General features: G+C 35.9%; 1 protein-coding gene across 1 annotated transcript in view; it reads right to left on the reverse strand.

The window, feature by feature from the left end:
• LOC111147336 (isoprenoid synthase domain containing) overlaps nt 1–22,680 on the reverse strand; it is a 323,058-nt gene that overhangs the window by 162,531 nt on the left and 137,847 nt on the right. The gene's annotated exons all lie outside the window — the stretch shown is intronic.

Consider the following 22,680-nt stretch of genomic DNA (forward strand, 5'->3'; position numbering starts at 1 on the left):
CATTACACTTACAACTCTTTCAAATCTACAATTCTAATACAAAGCTTGTCACTTAGTAAAACATTAAACCCTGTACTTTTAAGAGCATTACATAGTAAGTAGGATTCATCCGAATTCTATGCAGTTTTGACATAGTATTAGAGAAGGGGAAGTAAAGATTTTGAGGTCTTAGCAATGCTAGAAATTAGTTGGCTCATGAATTTTAAGACTTTTCTTTCAGTTTAAAGTTCTTACTGAGGGGCACCTGGGTGGCTCAATCAATTAAGCATCTGCCTTCGGCTCAGCTCATGATCCCAGGGTCCTGGAGTCAAGTCCCAAGTGGGGTTCCCTGCTCAATGGGGAGACTGTTTTTCCCTCCCCTCCTCACTTGTGTTCTCTGTTGCACTCTCTCTCTCTCAAATAAATAAAATCTTAAAAAAAAATAAAGTTCTTATTGAGTACAAAGTTCAGAGAGAACATTAAAAAAATTAACAAAATAGTTTCATATGCATCAGCCATATATCGATAATAAAATATGGAAGAAACTGGATTTCATTAGGCAACATTAAGTTTGTTCAAGGAATGGCATCTTCTAGATATTACAGGGAGACAATTTTGCAAGGGGTTTCTCATATACCCAAATATTTTCAAAGGCATTAATAGCTAATTTACTCCAGATTGACTTTTTAAAGATGTTTGCATAGCAGGCAGATTTGCAAAGATAGGTACATCTCTTCCTGGAGCAAATTTGCTTATGTTCCAGAAAATAAAGGTAGAGTCATCTCTCTCCCTGGGGCAGATCTGCTTGACATTCCAGAATAATAAAGACAATGTCTCTTTTGTAACAGGAGGATGTGCTGATTTGCTCACAGTCCCTCAATTACAAGTGCTCCCCAATATCAAGATTCTTCTTTAATGCACCCCATTGGGACTGCACCTAGTTATAACTACATTTCCCTGTAGAAACTGCAATTCGGAAATTCATTGCTACACTGTCATTATGCTTCTTAATGCTACTGCTGTAACAAATTGTCTTTCCTCTGACCACAGAGAAAAGGTCTTACCCTAATACTTAAGGTATTAGCAAGAATGTGTGCATGCAAGTACCATATAATTCCTCAGATCCTGCCAAGTTTGACTTAACAGATGTGAAATAAGACAATCATATCATCAGTTATTAACTTCAACAAATATGAGTGAAATTTGAATTTTAAAAAATGAATTAATTAAAAAATTATTTTGCATATACAGAAATAAGGTCTAGGATGAGAACATGAGAGATATTTAGCTTTGTGAGTACTGAAATGGAGAAAATTCTTAAGGACAGGGTTGAGACCCTTGAGTACAAAAACATCCTGTTTTTACCATTAGCAAGTACTTAATAGGTATTTTAAACTTACGAAATTTTTTTTAAAGAAAAAAATCATTTCAAGAAAAACCGTCTGTGTTCTTAAAACCAACAACTTGGAAAAGATTTAAAAAAAAATCCAAAAATACCACTACCTACCTAATAACTTCAAAATTAGATAAACACTATTCCCACAATATTAACATATGCAGTAGGACAAAAGGATGCAGAAACAAAAGCAATAATACATTCTAATGAGGTGACTTTTGTGCCTTTTTTTTAACTAGTTAGGAATGAAAAAAGAATAGAGTAAACCCGAAGATGATGCTAAGCTTCAGATCACTTTTCACTTCCAGAGAACTAAGCTTCTAAATGTTAAGAAAAGGTAACATGGAGAAGATTAAGACATGGGATTTTGAATAGCAATGCATTTCATTTGTCAGTATTTGTTGACCTCCTTCTATGAGAGGGAAACAAATAGCACATTTTAACTTCTACCTCAAGCCTGGTTCTGGTCAATCATATTGTTTTTACCCAGACAAGATTTACGAGATTCAAATTCTATTCTAGAACTGTAATACCCACAATGTAGACATATCTATATCCCAAAACACTTTTTATACAAAATTTCTCCATTTCTAAGTTCTTTGTTTTAATTCACTTCTTCATGTGATTAACTTTATCTTCAAGGAGTTTGTGTAATTGGTTTTATTTTTTATAAAACTTTGACATTTTTACGTTGAGTTTTTGCCTTTAGACTCAAAGAAGAGCCTGTTTGGGAATAAAAGTTTGGTTCATTCTCCCCCTCACAGATTTGTAGTCACTGTTCCATGATCCACAAGCATCATGTCCTATCCTGAAACTTATATTCCATTTATCGTTCACTTGTTCCCCATTCATTATGTAACCTGGTCGATATCAACATCAGTAGTTCTTAATAATACATGTAGACACTGTATTTTATTATTCCTCTCATCATCTTTATAACAGACAATTTGGCTGACGGTCATATTCTTGGATTCCACTTGCATTCCCTCCGAAGTTCATAGGCACAGCTTCACTGTATTTGGATAGCGAATACTGTGGAGATGCAAGAGGTCAGGCAGAGTTTTTCTTTAAGTTTTGATTTTGTGTTTTTCCTCATAGGTCCTTATCTGAAGAACTCTTCATGAGGAAATTCAAAATCCTCACCAAAATCAGCACATGCTTACTTAGCAGTTGTTATTTCTAAATTTTTCCCAGGCTATGTCCATTTGGTATTACAAAATCAGTCATTTCAAGGAAATATTCTTCTGGTTTAGGAAATAAGCATTATCCATATGTTGGATGCCGTTAGCACCATTCACATCTATTCTCTTTAATTTCTACTTAGAGCACTCTGTAATTATCTCAAGTTTCCCACTATGATGATAACCTCATATCAGTTATATTCTAATTCTCATCTGCTAAATAGTTCTAAAAGAGTGTTGCTCTAGTCTTAATTTTATTTCCTCTGATAACTGTATTAATCTCTTTCAATACCATCTTTGAATTTTGTTTTTAACCTTCTCTTGAATTCAAATTTTTACCGAATTCTACAGAACTAAAGGTATGACAATATTTTCTGGGTAAGGAAAGCCTTGATGTTTCTTTCATATTTTTAAAATCTGATTGGCATGTGCTGCAATTCTTTTTTAGTATGAATTGTGCAGTTCCGTAATTTTTTTTTCACAAGTTGCAGAGTTAAAACATCGTAGACACTGAAAATTTTCCCTGCCTCTGCTGCTATATCACAAAGATTTAAGGGATTTTCTCTTTTTCCTGACCTTGATTTCAGTGTCAATGTGCTCTTCCTTCAATTATAACTTAAGAATTGTCTGGATAATCATCATTGCCCTTTTACAATGTCTTGCAGATCCATGGGTGGGGTTTAAAAGATGAGCCAGATCAAGGTTCCTGTAGATTCAGGGACCCGCTTTGTGATTCAAATACAACAGTTTTTCCTGCTGTGTCATTACAGGATGGTAGAAGCGAGGGAGCTCTTGGGGGTCTCTTTTGTAAGAGAACTAATGCCTTCGTGAAGGCTCCACCCTCATGACATAATCATCTCCCAAAGGCCCCACCTCCTAACACCACCACACTGGGATAAGTATTGCAACATTTAAATTGTGGGGGAGAACACATTCAGTCTATAGCACTTGCATCTTACACATTCTCAAAAAAAAAAAAAAAAAGTGTCCAATAAATGTCTGGAGTATTTTAAGATTAATACTCCTAAAACTGAGCTTCATTTCATTTTTTTTCAATGCAAAACATTTAAGAACATAAAATTACATATATACCTGTGTTTAGATTAAATCTCAAATTGTAAAATTGTTCTTAAAGTCGTCCATAATCTACTTTTATTCTGTTCAAATCTTAACCATCCAACTTTACTTATCAACACAACATGTCAAAAAAAAATATTTTTTATAGTCACTGTCTTCTATCATCACAAACACTGGACTCTTTCTTGTCCGTGATGGCTTCAGCCCATACTGACTTCAGGATATACTTGTTTCCTTGTTAAAGCTTTGTTTCTTAAATTAACAGGCAATAAATAAAACATAAGCTGTTAGAGTATGAGATATAGATATATGCAGGCACAGTACCCAGCAAATATTAACTTTTGTTGTTATTAAATATATTTCTTCTACTATTATTTCATGAATTATAACCAGTTAATAAAAGCGTCATGATCTAGGGCCTACAAACTAAGACAGAAATGCACACACAAGTATTAAATAGTAGCATTTCTTTTTACCCCCTTTAACAAACAAACAAAAACACTGCAATTGATTTCTTCCTGAAATTGACACTCTAAAGAACAGTTTTCAGTTAAGTGTAATTTTTTTTTTTTTTGGTCATACTCCTTTTCTCCCAACCAGAAAATATTTTCCATGGTTGAGTTTAAAAAACAAACAAACAAACAAACAAAAAACCCTAAAAACAAACAAACAAAAAAACCCTGAGATTTACCTAAATATAGCAAAGGAGTCTTGGACACCTTTAATAAACAAAGACCACATTAGACAATGCTATTAAGTTGTTTATGAAAATGCTCTATGGTATCATCTCATGCTGTCATTCCTAATGTTTCCACACTCAAACACAACAAATGGAACAATCTAGCTGGCTAGAAGAACTCTTTGTTCTGTAAATATTTTGGTTCAAAGAACATTTAAACATAATTTAAAACAACCTTCCAGTATATTCAGTAAAATTAAAGAGGTATACCAAAAAACAAAAAAACATGAAGTACTTTCCTTCCATCATGACAAATAAGAATTTAGAAAAGATTTACTATTAATGAAATGTGCAACCATCTGCATACTGAAAATTCTATTTAAAGCATGGCTATTAGAAAAGGAGATGGGTTGTCAAAAAATGTTTTCCATTTCAAGAAGAGTTAAAGCTTAACTACGGCAGAAAGACTTTGGTTCAAGTCCCATGAGTCAGAGGTTCCAAAAACTGTTTCTGAAAAGTCAACCTTCTTTTCAAAGAACATGTTGGCTAGATTATCTCTGAATCTGATTCCATTAATTTCTCATGTACCTCCCATCCAAGCAATGGCACTAATTTGAGTAAAAATGAGCAAATCAGAGCAATACAGACTTTCCACTCTGTGGACAATAATAACAAAAGTCTTGTGGTTACCAAGGACTGTGGGGGAAGAAATGGAGAGATGTCAGTTTCAGGGTACAAAGTTTCAGTTATGCAAGGTAACTAAGTTCTGGAGGTCTAATGTATAGCATGTTGACCATAATTAATAATATCTTATTGTATACCTGAAATTTACTAAGAGGATAGATCTTAAGTTCTGACAACACCCCCAAAAACAAATAAAACACAAAAAAAAACAGTAATTACATGAAGTGATAGATATGTTAACTACTTTGACCCTGGTAATCATTTCAAAGTGTGTATGTACATCTTAATGTATATATATATAATTTTTATTTGTCAATTCTACCTCAAGCCAAGGAAAAAGTATCTTTCTATACTACCAATTCACATTTCTTTTTAAAGATTTTATTCATTCATTTGACAGAGAGAGACACAGTGAGACAGGGAATACAAGCAGAGGGAATGGGAGAGGGAGAAGCAGGTTCCCTGCAGAGCAGGGAGCCCGATGTGGTGCGGGATTCCAGGACCCTGGGATCATGACCTAAGCAGAAGGCAGACGCTTAAGAACTGAGCCACCCAGGCACCACTGCCAATGCACATTTTTTTTTTTAAAGATTTTATTTATTTGACAGAGAGAGAGAGATCACAGGTAGGCAGAGAGGCAGACAGAGAGAGAGGGGGAAGCAGGCTCCTTGCTGACCAGAGAGCCTGATGTGGGGCTCGATCCCAGGACCCTGAGATCATGACCTGAGCCGACAGCAGAGGCTTAACCCACTGAGCCACCCAGGTGCCCCAAACAATGAACATTTTTGAAAGGCATCTTCTGCTGTCTGTGACTGTTGAGACTGGGCCATCAGTTCATCATTCCATGTGTTTATCTCTAGTGTGCGAATGTTGTGCCTGGACCTTCAGAAGCTAACAGCCCAGATCCTCTTCTCCATTTTTAGTAATTTTCACCTGAGAAACTCCTTTAATAAGCATTTATTATTTTCTACTTTTGAAATGCCAATTAACCTTTACTTCATGGTTATTTTTAGGCTTTTGTGGAGGTTTTGTCCACCTAACACTGAGCATTTACTATTTTTAATTTTTTTAAGATTCAGCATTAAAACTCTTTTTATAGTTAAGAACATGGTCTCTGGAGCCAAGCTCTCTGGCTCTGAATCTGGCTTTGCAACTACGTTTCTTTTCTTTTTCTTTTAAGATTTTATTTATTTATTTGACGGAGATCACAAGTAGGCAGAGAGGCAGGCAGAGAGAGAGGGGGAAGCCGACTCCCTGCTGAGCAGAGAGCCTGATGTGGAACTCGATCCCAGGACCCTGAGATCATGACCTGAGCCAAAGGTAGAGGCTTAACCCACTGAGCCTCCCAGGCACCCTGCAACCAGCTTTCTGTGTGACTTTGGGTGAACTTCTTAAGCCCTGTGGCTCAGTTTACTCATCAGTAAAATAAACTCTTCAGAAATGATAAAAAAAAATTAATATATAAGGATTAACTTTTCCACAACTTCTTCACTATAGGTGAGCTTCCTGGGAAGCTTTAGAGGAAAAAGCTTCAAGGCAATATCATCAGATAACCATTCTGCCATATTATGTAAACTACGGACCTCCAAACATGAACAGTGAGCTGCTACACCATACCAGGAGCCTGCTAACTCACAAGCTGCCACCAAAGACTCCGACCCTAGCCTGCTGGATATACCAAACAAAGTCTTGACCTTCCCTTAGTCCTAAATGCTGGGCAGACAGAACACCATTAGAACCAAGGTTCTGCCATGTCACAATTATGTTGGATCCCAGGACCGTATCACATCAGGGGAATGGCTGGTACTCCCTTGCTTATACAGCTTAAAAGCCACAGTGCATGCAGATTGAAGTTTAACATTAGCCCCTAAGGTCCTTCTGTAGTGCTCCATTAATGCAATGGTCACTGCCTCTATTCCTGAGTCCAGGGACTTCCCCCAATAATCACTGTTACAAAAGTATGAAGTCTAGTGTGAGTGCTGTCCTGTCATTCATCTTTGTTTGCTTGGCTATATTTAAAGCACAAATAACCATCTCTGCACATAGAGCTATATTTAATGTCTGTTATAATTATTCCGCTCACTTCTCATTTAACTCCCACTTTTAAATAGCACCTTAACACATCACCATACCTCCATTACCCCTTGGCATTTTACACCTTACATTAGAGATTTTTTCCCTTTTAAGAATCGACACTAAATACTTTAAACAATTATCTTATTGAAATCTCAAAGCACACACACTTAACATTGTTATTATCCTCCGGTTGTGTTAAGAAAACTGAGGCCCTAAAGTTTAAAAAACCTGTCTGAGATCATACAACCAGTAAGGGGTAGTACACCGACTAAGGTCTATTGGATCCCCAGGGCCATTTCCTTCACCTCCACAATACACTGGGTGTCCGTTCACTCCAGGTGACGATTACCTCATCATGAAAGTCAAAAGACCTGTACTCAAAGAGAATGATACTATAGATTCCAAAGTCAGCTCAAGGAAACACCTCATCTGGACAAAGTCCAGAATACTAAGAATTTTAATTGCTGCCATACACAATCTTCTAACTCAGATCATTTTTCTGGGTCCTGGACAGGGAAGGACATCTTGAAGAAAGTTCCTCCAAAGCTGGTTATTAGACTTTATCCTGGAAAAGAGTCACGGGTATCTGAACCACTACATTCAATACATACCGAGTAGCTGGCAATAGTAGCAGAAGTGATTATTGCAATAATAAAACCTTTAAAAAAAAAAAGTCCACCTTTATATATCCCCCTGTGTTAAAATTCCTTTGAAGGCCATTATGGTTCTGATGCAAAACTACAAAGGTTATGGGATAGAGTATACAGACCTCTACCCTTACAAACCTGAGCACTATCACAACAAATTCAAGGTTCCCATTTCATCATACAAATTATACATCCAAAGCTGGAAACTGTTTCTATAAAAAAAGGTAAAGCTACCAAAAGCACATCTGCTCAAGCTTCTCTTCCCATTGAGCTTCACTACAGAATGTTATGCTTTATATAACTAATGGACAATTTTGCAGTAAATGAGAAATTACTGCCTTTCACTTGTAAGCATTCTTTGGCAGGCATATTCTGTATTACCCATTCTGTCATTTTGTAAATGACAAAAAAATACGTTAAAAAGGTATGTGCAGTAATATGACCTTTTTTATTTTTTCCTGATAATCCATAAAACATTTGGAAGCTAAGCACCGGCAAGATGACATAAACAAATCTCTGTGTTAATTTAAAAAAAAAAAAAAAAAGGCAAGAAGACGGTATCCTATCCACTGACGGATTAGCATTTCAGTCATTCAACCATTAAGTATTTATTGAGGGCTCTGAGCTAGACCATGGATTGTACATGGACAGCTTGGCAATGAACGAAACAAAGTTTCTATCCTTATGGAGCTTACCTCATACCGGAAAGATGAAATCAAGTTTAGACTTGTGTTTCTCCAATTTCAATATGCATAAGAATCCCTAGGAATCTTGTTAGAAATAGAGATTTTTATTCCAGTAGATGTGTGTTGGGGTTCTAAGAATCTGCATTTCTAGATAGCTTCCAGCTGATACTGCTAAAACTGGTTTGTGGAACCCACTTTGAACTATCCAGAGGTTAGAGAACTTGAACCCACTTTAATTTAAAAGCCTACTCTCATTTTCAGTAGATATACTCAAGAGTGTGCTTCCATACAGTTATCAGAAGATAATTTTAACTCTGACTCTACTGAAGCCTTGCATTTCCATACTTTCTAAAAGAAATTACCCATATCTTGATTTAATCAGTATGACAAGTATACATGAGTAAATTTAAAGAATTACTTCAACTGTTTTTTTCCAAATTCTTAACCAAATTCATAGCACAATCTAATTCACTTTTACAAAATTTTAACTTTTTCTAAGTAACATAGACCTGTCCAGATGTATACAGAAGTATAATTAGAGCCCATTTCCTATATAATTATGCACTAATGAAGTATGTACAAGCTATATTCTAGTCAAAATATGGATTTAAATTAATGAGAATCAACACCAACAAAAATTTCAAGTCAATTTTATAGATGATTTAAATAGTCTACTGAAAACTATAGTTTATTACATGTAACTATACACTCATTAGAAATTACAAATACAATACCTATGACTTTACTCCCAACCCACTGTAAAATTTGAGCACTCATGAAACCTAACAGGTTATATTAACTGCCCTTCCTCAAGAAAAGTCAGCAATGTCAGGACACATTTTCAATTGTCACATGTAGGATAGGAAAGTACTACTGGCACCTAGTGGATAGAGGACAGGGATGTTATCTCATATTCTATGACGCAACCTCCAAGATAGAAAAAAAATTATCTATACAACTAAGTCAAAAGTATAGCTACTGCAAAATCCCACATTAGATGGAGAAATCTAGTTTTGGGTACTCAGCACTTACTTGAGAATCAGTAAGTGATACCAAAAGCAGTAATATTCTAGCAACTTTAAGGCTTTAATATTGTCATTCTTTTTACAAGGGAATACTAAAATTTATTTTTAGCAAGTGTTTTAATATTTTTATACCACTAATGTGTCAGGTGTATATTCAAAATGAGTAAAAAGAGGAGATATATATTTAAACCAGATTTGCAGCTCAGTAAGCTCTGTACCTTGCTTTTCCATCTTATTAAATTTTAAATTAGATATGAAATACACCTTAAGAAATCATAATCAGCTACAATTATGTATAAGCAGATTAGTGAATTCACCTGCTCTTCTATCACAGAGGAACTCTCCACTTGATTAACTTTTAGGGAATACTTAATACCATCCCAACACTTGTACAATCCAAATGGTACCATTGTAATTTTTCAAATCCTACATAGTAAAGCCAAAAATTTTTCATTATTGTATTTTTCTCTCTACTGAGATGTGTAATTCCCATATTTATGTAGAAAATAAAATTTCTGTCTCATACAACTTTTCATTATAAGTTGCATAATAGTAACCTACTGAGTATACATTATTTAGTGTTTAGGTCCAAAATGCTTTTATAATATTAAAGATAAATTACTTTTTAGGCAAAAGTAAATAAAACATGATTGTGTGATTTATTTCAGAAGTGTGTGAACACATGTACACTTCAGGATATTTTTAAGCCATATAGGCCCAGATAATAAAGAAAGGTAGATTCGTATCCTGACTAGAATCCTATTTTCTACTGTAAAAAACAAACCTTAAAGTGTTGCTTATGGGGACGCCTGGGTGGCTCAGTTGGTTAAGCAGCTGCCTTCGGCTCAGGTCATGATCCCAGCGTCCTGGGATCAAGTCCCACGTCGGGCTCCTTGCTCAGCGGGAGCCTGCTTCTCCCTCTGCCTCTGCCTGCCATTCTGTCTGCCTGTGCTTGCTCTCTCTCCCTCTCTCTCTGACAAATAAAAAATCTTTAAAAAAAAAAAAAATAAGTGTTGCTTATGGACCTATTTCTTCACCCCACTTCAGAGGCGCCTCTGCACATCTCATTTCCTCATCACTCACTTGCTCTCTCTTCTTTCCTGTCAGAAGGCCACTGGACACCAACTTCAACTTCAACACTGTTGCTGACTCCAGTTCATCTCACCTCTCCAACATCTGCTCTTTGCCCTTCCCTTCCCTCCTTTTGTGAAAATAGTTGTCTTCTGACTGGGCAATCAATTAGAATTTCTTGGGTGTACATTATGTTCTAACTCCTCTCAACGGTTCACGTGATTGATGGATGCCCAGCGGCTACCTCTTTATCTCCAGAAATGTATTTGGCTGACGTCCAGGTGGAGAAGTTTTCCCGAAGCTTGCTTGTTCATCATCCTATCACCATTAACCACAACTATGTATCTGGTTCTCACCATATACACAGCTTTGTGCAAGGATCAGTGATAAAAGAAATGGTGAAAGAGATGGGTATAAGAATATAACAATAAAAGGCAGAACATGCACAGTGACACCACTGCTGATGAGTAGTTTAAGAAGTCCAAGAACCAGAAAAATGGGGACAACTTCATGAAAAGACTTATATTAAACTGAGCCTCAAATGAAATCTGAAGCTGACTAGTAGGGATGGCAATATAATTAAACAGAATGCTGAGTGAAAAGGACAGAAAATGACAGAATTTCAAGGCATGAGCAAGATTATATGTTTCACTACATAACAAGTACAGAACATAACAAGTAAAGGTTCAGTACCGACTGTGAAAGAGATCAAATAATTGGCCAAGTTGTATCGACTTTAACTCTCAGGCAATGAACAGTCACTGAAAGGATATAATATCCATCCAAGAGAAAAAGAGATTTGAACTTAAGCAGGCAAGTACTTCCAGGCTTTGGAAACAAGATGCCATGGATAATTTATTAGGACCACAAGCTCAAATGGATATATTTGGTTCATTTTCCCTCTAACAACAAAAACCCCAGAGCCATTATTTAACTAAAGCCACCAGAACAATAGAATAAACTACTTCGTGGTATTACAAAGTAGACTTATACTGCAAGCAAATAGTTGAAATGAAATTCATCTCCAAGCTAATTAGGGGAGACACAGTAATTCAAAGTATAAAATGACATTTTAAAAAAATGTATCCTATATTTGGAACCAAAAAAAATCAAAGTGAAGTGAAATCACAATAAATAAGCTCTAAAATTTGATCTCACTTTAAATAGCCTAAGAAAACTAATAAGTACATATTCATCAATATCAACGGATGAAGTATAGAAGCTATAACCTACACTCCATTTTTTTCCCAAACAACATTTTTTCAGATATTTATAAAGACTTTCCTTCTAAACATGTTTACCATGTATGTATGCAAAATCAATTTCCCAAATTAGAAGAGCTGATTTTTTACCACTATATGCCCCAAAGTAAATGTTGGGTATTGTTTTGATTTGTTTTTAACTCAGCATAACAGTTGTCTAGAACTTATGAGCAATGACCTCATTCTTAAATGGACAAGGATGCAGAAAAGCATTTTTCCAAATTAACCATCTGGTTCCTTGAGAAAGGGTAATATTTCATTATGTGCCTGTGACTCAAAAACATACACAAAGACAAAAGACATAGATATGCATATAAAGTACACAAAGTGGTATTTAAGGAGGATTATACTTACTCCCTCATTAATAATGACTCTAAAACTATGACAAGCAGTTGCAATTATAAACTGCTAATTTTATTCAATACAGAGTGAATATAATTAATACCATCCCAAGCAACTAGGTGGTCCAATAATTTCGAACTTTTTTTTTTTTAACCTCTGGAAAACTGATCAGGAAATCTGGCTAACATCCCAAATAAACTCAAACAAAGTAATTGGATGGTCTTCAACTAGTTTCTGTAGTCTTGTATATATACCAAAACCACATACTCTAACTGAATTAATTGTGTCGGTATTGTTCAGTCAGAGGTCCCAGAGTAGTGTTTACAGCGTTATTTCACTGTACTTCACTGTGTTCGTCTTCAAAAAATGAACAAATCCTTTATCTTTAAACAAAATATTGTGTTATATGTCAAAATCAGCATAAAATAACCCCACTTTCAATGAGTCTTAACACGTTGCAATGACTTAATTTGTTCTGTTTCTTTAATTTCTGCCCTTCTAATTCATTTGCTATTTTTGATGTTTTGTTTAACTAGTATGCCATACACTGAGTCTAGTTAGGTTTGTAAGAAAAAGCACAGATCCATATATTCACTGGACGCAAACTTGAGGGCATTAGGCAAAATAAAACTAGGTATCACAGACAGCCTCAACAAAACCAAAGGATGCCTTAGACCCAGGAAAACAAATGTGTCTCAGTCGTATTCTGCTAGTTATTGGTGGTTGCACAGAACAGTAATTAAATTATGTGCTCCTGGAAACAGGAAGGAGTGGATAAGCAAATACAAGCAAATCTCCTATAGATCCTGTTTGTTCCAAAAATAAGATAAGCACCTTTTTTTAAGAACCTCATTTCTTTTCTTATATGAATGAAAAATGGGTTGAAAAGCCCTGGGCTTGTAGGGGTAAATGTGATGTAAGAAAACATAAAATACTACATGTCATCTTCTACAGAATTTTACTTTAAGAAGCAATAGTCAATATAATTTTCTTACAGATATAACTGGTTTATGTCATTTCAAGTTTTCCAACAGTTCATTTTGCTCTTAGGACAAAACGTCAGTAACAACAGCAGCAGCACTGGCAGTGGTGGTAACCTTCACAGAGCCTGTCCCCACATGCCAACTCTGACCTCCACTTCAACCTTACGAGTCTTCTTTCAGCCCACTCAGCAAAGCTCTCTGAATGCCTTTCACGATTTCTTTTAGCTAACTCCTGATTACACTTATAGGTTTAACTAAATGTCCCATCTGCCAAGAGATTCTAGCTCACCGCCCTCCTCCTGCAATCTAAATGATTTTCTTGGGCTCTCTCTCATGTTGCATACTTCACTTTTTGCTTAGAATAGTTATCACCATTAGTAACTAAACATCTTTTTGTATTCATTTTCTATGTTACCCCCAACTCAAGAGTATGTCCTTGAAGGAACCATACTTGTTTAGTTCAACTCCCTATATCCAGTGACTAAATCTTAACAGGCATGTATTATTTGGGAAGTAAATTAGGGAATTAAGGAATAATGAAGAATGGCCACATTCTTATTAATCCCTTACTTATCAATCCCTTACTACTCAGCACAGTATGTATCATAAACTATTTTTCAACATTTGTTGAGTTAGAAAACAATGATAAGGGACTCTTCCGTTACTATCTCATGTACATCTGGAGAGCTCTAGATCTAAAGTAGGTGGGGTCCATGAAATATTTCAAACTCCTTAAGAAATCCAAGAAATATAACAATCCTGATAATAAAGCCTTGAAATTCAAGTATGAGTGAAATGTTCATGTGTATGGAGGGTGGGAAGGGTGTCCTTACTTAGTTCCTTATTTTATTTTATTTATTTATTTTTTAAGATTTTATTTATTTATTTAAGAGAGAGACAGTAAGAGAGAGCATGAGCAAGGAGAAGGTCAGAGGGAGAAGCAGACTCCCCATGGAGCTGGGAGCCTGATGCGGGACTCGATCCTGGGACTCCGAGATCATGACCTGAGCGGAAGGCAGTCGTCCAACCAACTAAGCCACCCAGGTGTCCCCTTATTTTATTTTTTAAACCAACCCCTTTCATGTATTTGTTGTGTATCATTTTAGAATTTAGATATCCTAAGGTAGGTTTCAAAAATTTAGGACAAATAGTTTTAACACACAGACCCAATCTCTTCCTTTAGTTTCAATGAGAATAATTTTTTCTTTTCATGCCAATGAGATAATCCTCCCAATGTGTACCAAGCAGATCCACACCCCACTGATCTGCCCAATAGTATCCTTGATTTCAATACTGATGACTTCAGCTTTTTTTCTACGTTCATTTCAGAATGAGACAAAAGCACTCTGGGAGATAAAGATGTTAGAAAATGGGGTGCTTTGTGTTTGCCTGTAAGTTATGGGCTGAACAATGACACAAGATATATTTTCCCTTATGGGAGAGAAAAATATATAAAACTAAGCTATTCCTTATAAGGGGACTTCTTCCTGGCATTAGGAATAAACCCTGTTAAGCATCTGGGGTTTTTTAGTTCTTATATTTTACCTTTCTTAGAAGAATATTTAGTAGAAATAATAATAAATGAATTTAAAGGATTAAGGTACATAGCATAGTCTTTGGCACATAAAACTCTAATTGTTAGTGTTGTGGCTGTTTGAGAAAAAACATTTTGTTAAGTCCTTCTGTGGTTTAACAGTTTTTAGGCAAATTTAGAAGCCAGGAGAGACTTTGCAGTTAATGAATGACATACCCTTCCAAGTCAACCAAGATTCTCTAAGTTTACAGGACACACAAAATTCTTCTTTATAAGTTCTACAGTAACTTTTAGTTTAACAAAAGTCCAAAATATCTCCTCAAAGGAGTATATTACAATTAAGAGGGCTTGAGAAACACCTGTTGTTTAAGATTTATTTAAGTATTTTATGGGGTGCCTGGGTGGCTCAGTGGGTTAAAGCCTCTGCCTTCGGCTCGGGTCATGGTCCCAGGGTCCTGGGATCGAGCCCCACATTGGGCTCTCTGTTCAGCGTGGAGCCTGCTTCCTCCTCTCTCTCTGCCTGCCTCTCTGCCTACTTGTGATCTCTATCAAAAAATGAATAAAATCTTTAAAAAAATAAAAAATAAATTAAAAAAGATTTATTAAGTATTTTAAATATTTTAGAGAGAGTGAGTGTGCCCACAGAGCTTGCACAAGCAGGATAGGCAGAAGGAGAGGGAGAGAGAATCTCAAGCAAACTCCATGCTGAGCGTGGAACTCAAGCAGGACTCAATCTCACCACCCATGAAATCATGACCTGAGTGAAACCAAGATTCCCACACTTAACAGACTGCCACCTAAGCACCCCATCGGCGGTACTTCTTTCTTTTTAACAACCACGTACATCTTGGCTTTATTATATGAATGAAATCCCTAACTCCAAATCAAGCCTAATTTTTTAAAGTTCTAAAGTTATCATGCATACTTATGGATCAATTAAATACTTGAAATTTGGAGATAAACTTAAGTGCTTGGAAATTAGAAATAACAAGCAGAGCACACATAAAGAATAAAGGGAAGAAGATTCTGGAAAGAGTTGCTCTAATTTTCAAGTCTCTACAGATCTCTCCATAAAAACAGACAGTACAAGAAAAAACTTCAAAACCCAAAACCTGTAGTTATTATTTACCACAAAACAGTATTAGTGGGTAGGGATAAACTGCCAGCAACTATAAAGACCCCCACCAAAGAGGAGGGGGGAAGAAGGAGTCCAAAGAAAGTAATACAAAACCATCATCAGGTACTCTCTGGATAGCTTACCAGGCCATTCTGGAAAGAACAGAAAAACTCAAAAGAGCCATCTAATCTCCAGTTCAAAGTTGAAAACAAAGGAGCCACATGAAGGTTCTCACTATGTTGGTGATTATTGGGAGTCTGAGCCCAAACTAAGAAAGCACTTTCTGAGTCAAAGCATCAGCCCAAAATGTCTAAATTGACAGAGATGCATTAGAAGTCAAAGAGAAGGTCCAAGTTAAGAAGAAAGGTAAGAGAGATGGAAGCTCATCAAGAGCCTGGCCATTTCTTCCATCTTTTCCTGAACAAGTGAATAAGAAACATATGCCATTGAGATATAAAATTTATTCTGACCCATCCTTTCCTCCTAAAAGTAGATAAAAATCTTTCTTACTTAAAAGGTAGCAAGTAGAGAGGACCTCAAATCTCATAAGAAATAAAATAGAGCAGCTGGGTGGCTTAGTCAGTTAAGCATCTGACTCTCAATTTCCGCTTAAGTCATGACCTCAGGGTTTGAGGGTTGTGAGATTGAGCCCCACATCAGGCTCAGTACTGTCCATGGGGTCTGCTTAAAATTCTCTCTTCCCCTATGCCCCTCCCTCCAGCTCTTGCATGCTTGCACTCTCTCACAAATGAATGAATGAATAAGGTGTCAAATAATGTCCCTACAGGCAATACACACACATCAGAAATGCATTCACAAAACAAGTGAAAGCCACAACCCAACACTTAATAATAACAAGCTAAAACAAAATGAACGAACTACAGAAGTCAGAATTGGAATAAATCAGAAACAAGGTAACTAAAACAAGAAACTTGGAAAATGAGAAAATACTGTTTCAGAAATGAAGGGTAAATTAGGAAGAACATAGAAGAAAGTAAGTATCACAGCTAACACCTCAAGAGAAATATAAAATTTAAAGTATGAAAATCTTAGATGAAAAAAAGTTTTAAAAACCAAGAGAAAGTATAGCTATAAAGATAGGCAAATAAATAAGAATGTAAAAAAAAAAAAAACCTAAAGTAACAGAATGAAAAAAAATACTAAAATAATAATGCCATCACAATTTCATGAAATAAAAAGACATGAAAGTTTACTGTAAAAGAACACATTGTATACAAAGTAATATTAACCCAAAAGGGCCAACAGTAAGAAAATTCTAGTAAAATTGGACTTCAAAGAAAAAATATTTCACTGGGCATCCAGGCAGAGACCAGATTTTAACCACACTTGATCCAAACACCTCATGATAGAAGACAATGGAGAACCATATTTAAGATGCTCAGGGAGAAAGTTTTGAACCAATGTTTTCATTAAGCCAAAATCAACTTCTACTTTTTTAACCACAGAATAATTTTATTCACATGCAAGAACTTGGAATACTGTGTCAAGGAACTCTCCCTAAGAAATCTCCTAAAGCATAGTTTCAGAGAACCAAAATAATCTGCAAAGTACCAACGTTAAGTCTTCTTAAAAATAAACATTTACAGGGTGACTGGGTGGCTCAGTGGGTTAAGCTTCTACCTTTGGGTCAGGTCATGATCTCAGGGTCCTGGGATTGAGCCCCACATGGGCTCTCTGCTCAGCGGGGAGCCTGCTTCCCTCTCTCTCTCTGCCTGCCTCTCTGCCTACTTGTGATCTCTCCTCCCTATCAAATAAATAAATAAAATCTAAAAAAAAATAAAATAAAATAAACATTTATTTGTAGATCTAAAAATAAAGAATGGTTGTGAGGGAAATATTATAGTATGTAATCATATATAAATGGAAGAGAAAATAAAAAAGGCTTGCTGTCATTTTACAAGTGTTACTTGGTAGTTAATTAAAAGACACCAATTCAAATTAGATACTGAAAGCAGAGGTAACAAGAAGATGACACTAGTTATTTTCCTTACTGCCCAGGAGATCGATTAGACAAGAGCCAAAAGAATTTAAATTAATGTTAATAAAAGACAAAGGTATTTCACAGGAATACTTATATAAAGGTCGTCATCAAAGGAGAACAGGAGGAAAATCTTTATAAACGCAAAAATAATACATATTATACAGAAACTCATAAACAGTATAAGAAATATACCATAAAACTTAAAAAACTGATTACCCAGAGAAGAGGGAAGCAACAGGGTACAGAAGACAATGACGTAACTTAGACTTCTTTGAGTATAATTTGCTTTATATATTTGATTTTGTTAAAAGTTCATGTAAAATTATAAAACAAATTTCTTTTAAAAAAGCAATGTCTGAAAATAAGCCAAATAATTTTGTGTATCCAGATAGCATCATAACCAATTAGAAGTACTATTTCAAACTGACTGGAAAACACATTAATTTGATTGTACATCCTAACCAGGATATACCTACCCTCAAGACAGTGGAGGAAAAAATACCTTATATTATTCTCAAGAATCAATTAGCATGAAATAAAGCAAATGTGTTATGTTGAAATTATGTAAAACACTAAATTTCACCACTAGAGGAAGTGACAGACATAAAACACACTTTTAAAAAAAAGTCTGCATTCCCAATTCTAATTTCTGTTGGAAACATCAGTAAGAATTAAGGATGTGTTTTATTATTGTTAAAATGTCTATACTGCCTAGAGCAATCTATACTTTTAATGCCATTCTGATCAAAATCCCACAGTATTTTACAAAGAGCTGGAGCAAATAATCCTAAAATTTTTATGGAATCAGAAGAGACCCCAAATTGCTTAGGAAATGTTGAAAAACAAAACAGGCGGCATCACGTTGCCTGATTTCAAGCTTTACTACAAAGCTGTGATCACCAAGACAGCATGGTACTGGCATAAAAACAGAAATATAGACCAGTGGAACAGTAGAGAGCCCAGATATGGACCCTCAACTCTATGGTCAAATAATCTTCGACAAAGCAGGAAAAAATGTACAGTGGAAAAAAGACAGTCTCTTCAATAAATGGTGCTGGGAAAACTGGACAGCTATAGGTAGAAGAATGAAACTTGACCATTCTCTTACACCATACACAAAGATAAACTCGAAATGGATAAAGACCTCAACATGAGACAGGAATCCATCAGAATTATAGAGGAGAACATAGGAAGTAACCTCTTCGATATCAGCCACAGCAACTTCTTTCAAGATATGTCTCCAAAGGCAAAGGAAACAACAGCGAAAATGAACTTCTGGGACTTCATCAAGATCAAAAGCTTCTGCACAGCAAAGGAAACAGTCAACAAAACAAAGAGGCAACCCACAGAATGGGAGAAGATATTTGCAAATGACACTACAGACAAAAAGCTGATATCCAGGATCTATAAAGAACTTCTCAGACTCAACACACACAAAACAGATAATCATGTCAAAGAATGGGCAGAAGACATGAACAGACACTTCTCCAATGAAGACCTACAAATGGCTATCAGACACATGAAAAAATGTTCATCATCACTAGCCATCAGGGAGATTCAAATCAAAACCACATTGAGATACCACCTTACACCAGTTAGAATGGCCAAAATTAACAAGACAGTAAACAATGCATGTTGGAGTGGATGTGGATAAAGGGGAACCCTCCTACACCGTTGGTGGGAATACAAGTTGGTGTAGCCTCTTTGGAGAACAGTGTGGAGATTCCTTAAGAAATCAAAAATAGAGCTTCCCTATAACCCTGCAATTGCACTACTGGGTATTTACCCCAAAGATACAGATGTAGTGTCAAGAAGGGCCATCTGTACCCCAATGTTCATAGCAGCAATGGTCACAGTCACCAAACTGTGGAAAGAACCAAGATGCCCTTCAACGGATGATGGATAAAGAAGATGTGGTCCATATATACTATGGAGTATTATGCCTCCATCAGAAAGGATGAATACCCAACTTTTGTATCAACATGGACGGGTCTGGAAGAGGTTATGCTGAATGAAATAAGTCAAGCAAAGAGAGTCAATTATCAAATGGTTTCACTTATTTGTGGAGCATAAGAAATAACACGGAGGACATGGGGAGATGGAGAGGAGAAGGGAGATGAGGGAAACTGGAGGGGGAGGTGAACCATGAGAGACTATGGACTCTGAAAAATAATCTGAGGGTTTTGAAGGGGTGGTGGGGAGTTGGGCCAGCCTGGTGGTGGGTATTGTGGAGGGCACGTATTGCACGGAGCACTGGGTGTGATGCATAAACAATGAATTTTAGTACACTGAAAAGTAATAAAAAAATAAAAAATTTATTAAAAAAAAAAAGAACGCCCCACAAAAAGGATGTGTTTTATTTTTACCAATGACAGAAACTGTTTTTTACCTCTGTTCAACAAAATAAAAACTAGAAACAATAACCAATTTAGTAGCAGCCAGCTAGAGAATTGGTTGATTTAAGGTTTGGTCAGGAAATCAGTCTAGAGGTCATTGTGAATCTAGAACACAAGGTCAGACCAGAAAGTGGCAAAGTTATCAAAATATTAGCATAATGGGAAAAGGACTAAAGCTAACTTGAAGAGGCTTCTAATGAATAGCCAAAACTGGACCATTTGAGCACTAGTAAAAGTGTAACTGCTATGGATTGAATCACATCAAATATATTTTAAAATCACGACTCTATGTATAATCTTTAAGAATAAAAACCCCAATGATACCGTCAAGAACAGAAGTCACAATTCCACTTTCTTGCATTTCACTTCATATCATTTTGCATCCTTTAATAATAATGATTCTAGGCACTGGTGTCTGCATACACCAAAGAAATTCAAAAGACCAAACTTATGTACTTTCTTAGGAGAAGCATACATCACCACCTTTGAAAAAAAAATTATTTTTTGCCAAAGAAAAACTTTAATCCAAATCCAAACAAACATCTAGACATTACTATAATTTCCAGAATATACAGGTGACAGACAAACATGTTAAGTGACAGCATACCGTTGCAATCAGTAAAGCCCATAATGTGGGCATTTCTAAAAAATAATCTAATCTATTTTTAAAAAAAGAAATGGAGATAAAAGCTATAGATTAAAAGAAACTTAAGAGACATACAAATCAATGGTTATTTGTGGACAAGTTTATTTATTTATTTATTTATTTATTTTATTTATGAGAGATCATAAGCAGGGGGAGAAGCAGAAGTAGAAGCAGAGAGCCTGATACAGGGCTTGATCTCAGGACTCTGAGATCATGCTTTAAGTCAAAGGCAGATGATTAGCCAACAGAGCCATCCAGGTGACAGTTTGTGGACAATTTTGAAAGAGAATGAAAGGTACATTGAAAGATACAATTATTCCAAAAAATGGGAAACAAAAAGAATAAAATATATAGCATAATTGGAGAAAAGTGAATTGCTGTACATTTGAAGATATTAAGGCATGAGTATAGATATTTTAGAGTGTAATTATGATTACAGTTTAAAAGATGGAATCTTTTTGTACATATACATACTGAGATATTTACAGATGAAAAGATAGGATAGCTGAAACTTTCATCAGCATAATTGGGAGGTGGTTAATGAGTAGAGAGAAAACAAGATTGGTCATGAGTTGGTAATTGTTGAAGCTAAGTAATAAGTACATGAGAGTTCATTATAATGGTCTCGCTTTTTAAGTATGTAATTGAAAATGTCCATCATAAGTGACACCTGGTGGTTCAGTAGGTTGGGCATCCAACTCTTGATTTTGACTCAAATCATGATCTTAAGGTTATCAGGTCAAGCCCCATGTTAGGCTCCATGCTCGGGGAGCTCATCCTTGAGCTTCTTGGTCTCTCCCCCAAGTCACCTCACCCTGAGATCACATGTGCTCTCTCTAAAATTAATAAATCTTTAAAACAAAAAACAAAAAAGGGTGACAGAGGGAGGGAGTAGCAAAGGACAAGAAAAAATATAGAAAGGAAACCTAGCAGAAGCTCAGAAACTATTTCTGAAGCTGTGAACAATGTGTGTAGACTATTTTCTCTTTTCTGGACTCGTTTCTTCTAAAATTAAGTCAATATTTAGTATGTTTTATCAGATTACACAACAGGGCACCTAGGGTTATATTATAGAATGATCAACATAAAAATCTAAACAAAGTAGTCATTGACTATTTTTCCTATTAGAATTTGAAAATTTGTTAGGCTGGTTTATATTGTATAGAACTATAATTAATTCAAGAGATTAAACTCATTCTTTGTTTAGCATATGTCCTTAGGCTGCTGGTTTTGGCTAGTCAGCTCCATTTGTCGGTCACTGATTTGAAAACTATTCAGATGTTTCTGATCAACTTTGGTGTTTGTCATATAGAATATCTGATAAACTCAAGTTCTAAGGACTAGTTTTCATATCAAACAGATTGGGTTTCCGTTTACTTAACTAAGGAATTATAGTTTGGTTTGGTTAACGATTTCTAATAAAGACTCAGACTTAGATATAGTATTGCGTCACATGTACAGAGGCTAGGATGGCCACAGTAGTGGGTATTTTCTTTTCTAACTTAGTAACAAATTTATGTTTGTGGCAGACAACTTCTAAAAGAGATCCACAAACAATTCCCCCACCTCTCAATATTCACAATCTCACAGAATCCCCTCCTCTTGAGTTTGGGTTGGATATATTGACTTGCTTTGAATGAAGACAATAGAACACAAGTGACGGGGTTTTACTTGTAAGATCAAATTAAGAAAAGACCATGTCTTCAGTCCTGAATAACATGCTGTGAGGCAGCTCTGTGGGTAAGGCCACACGGCAAGGGACTGAGGTCTGCCAACAACTACTTGCTTAAGCTTGGGAGCAGATCCACTTGGACATGGATGGTTCAGATGAGACTACAGCCTCAGCCTGCAGAGGACAGCTCGATGACAATCAAATTAAAGACCCTGAACCAAGGCC

Source organism: Enhydra lutris, unplaced genomic scaffold (assembly GCF_002288905.1).
Source record: "Enhydra lutris kenyoni isolate GAN:26980312 unplaced genomic scaffold, ASM228890v2 scaffoldscaffold16, whole genome shotgun sequence".
NCBI lineage: Eukaryota > Metazoa > Chordata > Mammalia > Carnivora > Mustelidae > Enhydra > Enhydra lutris.